Source organism: Carya illinoinensis, chromosome 2 (genome assembly GCF_018687715.1).
Source record: "Carya illinoinensis cultivar Pawnee chromosome 2, C.illinoinensisPawnee_v1, whole genome shotgun sequence".
Lineage (NCBI taxonomy): Eukaryota > Viridiplantae > Streptophyta > Magnoliopsida > Fagales > Juglandaceae > Carya > Carya illinoinensis.
Genome location: NC_056753.1, coordinates 6,529,317 through 6,534,359, shown reverse-complemented (window position 1 = coordinate 6,534,359; position 5,043 = coordinate 6,529,317). Strand labels below are relative to the sequence as shown.

At 34.7% G+C, this 5,043-nt stretch overlaps 1 long non-coding RNA gene across 1 annotated transcript; it reads right to left on the bottom strand.

The window, feature by feature from the left end:
• Window positions 1-1,011: 1,011 nt before the first annotated feature.
• On the bottom strand, window positions 1,012-4,249 carry LOC122299182. The gene is made up of 5 exons (XR_006239618.1): window positions 4,107-4,249; window positions 2,784-2,868; window positions 2,026-2,050; window positions 1,728-1,886; window positions 1,012-1,300 (listed from the first exon to the last, which is right to left on the bottom strand). It is a non-coding gene; the product is annotated as an uncharacterized LOC122299182 (long non-coding RNA).
• Window positions 4,250-5,043: the final 794 nt, after the last annotated feature.

Sequence of the window (5,043 nt, the reverse complement as noted above, 5' to 3'; positions counted from 1 at the left end):
AACTTGATGCAAAGATAACTTTAGTTTGATGCAATTGGCAATTAGCATGGCAAATTCAATTCATACCATTCAACCAAATGATATATACACTATAGCATGGTGCAAATTAACCTGGTTTCCAACCTAAAAAAACCTAAAGCACCATAGAAATAGCAACTAAATTTAATGTGAAAATTTTTTGATTAACCCCATTCTGCAGCCACATGATCACCATGTACACTGCATTCCCTGTATTTTCTAAGTATAGTCGTGACAAAAATATAAATTGCAAGCATTCCATTGAATCATGAGAGCATAAAAATCATCAAGACAAATCCAACTATGATTAACAAGTATCTACAAATTGTTGACACATGTATGCATGTTTTGCTCTTTCATTAAGCCAAGTCAAACTCCACATGTATATTAATTAATATATATATATATATATATATATTAGAACATGTAACATGTGATGGGCCGCAACCACCCAGATACTTAGCTAGTTGCCCATTTCCCATTACAAGTACCAGTCATGATAATAACATTCAGATAAATAACTCATTATATATATGTTGTTGCAATCATCCAGGCAAGTGTTATTACATAAATAACTAAATTCCATCTCATCAAATGCTAACCAAAACATCTAAACACTTGTCATGTACTGAATTAGTGGATGGTAAACTTTAACTTCCAAGGGTAAACTTTAAATCTATATTGTGATTACTTAAATGAATTTAGAGTACATTATAAGATAGATGGTTCTTATAATAATTAATAAGTGCCATTGAGAGGTGTTGCTCATGCCTTCTTATCGATTTGAATTCTTTCATTAGTACAAAGAGTATTGTTAATGTTTAGAATCATAGCCTACCATACTTGGAACATTCACAACTTCACTTCAACCATGAGATATTAAACATCTTACCCTGAGGTGTTTTGCAATGTCCTTCTCGTTGCATACTAGGAAGGCATTAATTAACTATAAATAAAAATTAACTTACTAAGAAATTAAATAGAACCACTCCCTTCAAAATAATATTGTCATTGGATGAAAATAACGACTAGCTATAAATACATGCAAGCCATATACCTTAGCTGTAAAAAGAAATCTAATTGCAGAAGAAACAACCACAAAAAGAAGCAATCTTCATAAACATAGGACAGCCATTAACACAAAAAGAAGCAAGGGCCTTCCCATTGAGAGGTGTTGCAAAGGTGCCACCTACATCATATATTACAATCTCGAACAAGGTAATTGCTTTCAAAAGAAAGCATGCATAGAGAAAGCAACGTCATTTGCAGCCACAAGAATTATCTGCAATAATATATTGTTGACAACAAAGCAAATAAAGGGTTAGTAGTGTAAAAAGAATAAAGGGCTAATAATGTATATGTTAGAATTTAAACAATTAGATTTACATCTCTTTTCAGAAATTTAAGCTTTATTGGAGGTCCCTCCCTTCTGTTTATAAAATACCAAAATACAAGGATTAGTATAATTGACCTAAAAGTGTAAAGAAACATGAAGGACATGTGAATAAATTCAGTTTAAAAACTGGAGAAGGTATATGGTTTTCAAATCCTATATAACACCTCAAACATGAAGAACATGATACAGCAGCACAACAAACTAAGAATAAATAAAAACAATTCTTCAATTCAATCCCTACTTTGCTATCCATAATGACATTCTATGAATATATATATATACACACACATACATACATAGAAATAGCACGTACCGTATGTGCTTCTTCAGCTTGTGAAACACTCTATAAAAGCCCTTATGTGGAGAAAAAATGTTTAAAATCTCCATTGTTGGTATGCTTAGCATACGGAAATAATTGGGGCAAATTTAATTTGTTGGAAGGCCATGGACTAATACCCATAGCTTAGAGCACCTAGTACACAAAAAGTAGAGACTTAAATGTATTTAATGAATCCTGAGAAATACAGGTGATAAACATTGACAATGTGAGTACTGTAGCCTATAAATATCATTAAATTAAAAATTATATACAAGATCACCAAAGTACTCACCAATACAAAGTCCTCGAAGTGTCCACTGGTTGAGACATGGCAACCACAAGTCAAAGGACTGAAATTAAAATCTTTAGTGGTCAATTTAAATAAAAGAACAGGAAAAGAATGAAACAACAGTAAATTTTGTGTATGGCATAGCAGATGTAACTAGGGATTGTTTGCATCTATAACCATCTTACATTTTTAGCAACAAAGAGCATAACCAACAGAGCAAGCACAAGGCAACCAACAACAATTCTTGTGGTCATGATATGTGTAGTTGCGAGTATCAAGACCATTCTCCAAAATGACGAACCAAGATCGGGAAGACAAGAAAGTGAAATTTATTCAAATAACAGCTATCGCTACAAGAAATCCCGTACCAGATTGCAGATCACAGTTGACAAGAGAAATAACATCAATTCAGAGAAGGAATAAGAAGGGGCAAATTTTGCAGGCAGGGTTACTGCAGTTGATATCCATTGGATTATAAGTCTTTGTGGTGTTTTTTTAACAACTTTGAATGCATGAAAGCATTTCTTTAACAACTTCAAATGCATGAAAACTCAACAATAAAAGCACTTCCATAAAGGCTTGATGCAAATTGGCCATATTCCATTTTATATGTTTACGTTAGAGGAGGCTGTTAAGTTTGAAGTTTCTGCTATGGTGCTTTACTGTTACACCCTGCAACTCTTCTTGCTAAATGACATGGAACAAGATCAACCTAACGATGATTGCAATTAGAAATGAAGTTTACAAGGACATCAAATTACATCCAGCAGGCAAGATCAACCAGTAAATCCCACCACGAGTTTGTGTTACCCCATCCTCATTTACGTGAACCTCCATTCCCTCTACCTGCATATAAAATTAGATCATACTATAAATATTTTTTTTAATTGGCAGATCACGCTGTAATTACTTAAGCAGAAAAAAATGCAGAAAACAAGCAAATACTCTATTCCCATTCAATAGAATCAATACTTTCTACAAATATTGGCTTTAAAATTGGAAAAATTTAAATGTCACCCTGAACACGCACGCATCAAGACAAGTTACAAATAATTGTAAAATTTGAACATATAGATAGTCATTCAAGATCCAATTTTCTGTTGTGGAGAAAAAATGTTTAAAATCTCCATTGTTAGTATGCTTAGCATACGGAAATAATTGGGGCAAATTTAATTTTTTGGAAGGCCATGGACTAATACCCACAGCTTAGAGCACCTAGTACACAAAAGGCAGAGACTTAAATGTATTTAACAAAGGACATGCCAAAAGTTAATGGTGACCGCATATTCTACAAGTTCCATTGCACAAATTTTGGAAAGCAACGAGGGTGAAGGGGGAGAGATAGATAAAGACATCTGGAGGTACCAGTGGTGCATGAAAGAGCTCTCTAAATAGAGAAATCCAATGGAGGAGGTTGCTAGGGCAATGAATCTGTGGATGAGCTTTACCTGTGACCAAAATCCAACTCGTGATCAACTCTTGGGGATGAACGAAGTCGTGTATACGACACCAGTCACGAAGTGTCGGAATTTGGATAGGAAGAGGAAGAGGACTTGGAAATCGAGAAGGGAAATCAATGGAGGAGGGGGAGGAGGCGAGTTGGCCCAAAAATTTTCCAGCAAGAAAAGGGTAAAGCTTGTAGTGGAAATGAGAAGCTAACAAGCAAAGGGCTTTGACATTTTGCTGTGGAAATGCGAGAAGATGGAGACCAGCGATTGATTTCAACAGAGGAGGAGAGTTGTTGCCTTTCGCCAACAAAAAATCTAATGGAGGAAGCTGGAAGGGGGTAAAAATTCAGTGTTGAATTTTCGAGGAAAAAATACTTCAATGCAAGATTAGTCATGTGGGGTTTTCTCGCTCCTCCCAAAAATCGAGCTCTGCTTTCCATCTACACAAATGGTGGGATTTTTCCGGACCAGTCTTGGCATCCACAATATTTGAAGGATAGTTGTGCCGAATATAGTATCTCCTTAAGAAAAAACAACAATTTCCAAAAAACAAGCCACAAACCCTACAAAAAATATACCAGATTGAAGACAATGGAAGGAATTAAGGAGATAGGGCTTTTTCATTCTGACGGTTACCTTATGATTCATGAACCATTCTTTAGGCTTTAAAAATGATAGAAGGCTTCTTCGATTTGGGAAGGGAACATCGAAAGGTCATGGCAGAGGGAGGAAGATGATGGTGGGCAGCAACGAGAGATTGAGTAGTGCAGGAAACCGTGAGGGAAGAAACAAGCTACGTGACGTTTCTTCGAAAAACAAACTTAAGATTTGTAAGTTTTATTGCGGCGTTTCTTCGAAAATCTCCTTAATAATTCTCTATCATTCAGATAATTGCCGGCACAAAAGAAGTTTCTCTACTGCGATGACAAAATCGATGTAATAGGCAAATATGCTGTCGCAATAAACATTGTCACTGTTCACTCGCGAAAATATTACGTTTGAGCAGCATATTCAATGTCGACAATGCAAATGGATGCAAAAAAGACTACTAGCATCCAATTCTTTTGCAAGAATTGCCAAAACGCTGCTTAAAGCCTTATTCCTTGTAGTGAGTGTTATAAACTGACTTGTATGACTACCTTTAGTCGTTAATTATGACTGCCTGTAGCCGTCAATTATGACTGTTCATAGTCATCATAATTGACCGTTCTTAGCCGTCATAATTGATCGTCTGTAACCGTCAATTATGACTATTCGTAGTAGTCATAATTGACTGTCCATAGCCGTTAATTATGATGATCAAGACCTCATTTGTACTCTTATATATATGAGTATCTTTCAAGACTTTCAATTGAATCCTACACATTTTTTCATCTATTTTTCATTCTCTTTCTTTACCTTTCACTCTCTCTCTCTATTAGATGAGTTTTGTTATATACAAGTAAAGTCACGTATTAATCTGCGTACTAATACTGATTCATTCATATTTAAAATTTAAATTAACACTGTTTTTAATAAAATCTACTTTTTGACTAATCATCTTAAATTAATAGATAAATTAATATATAATTAT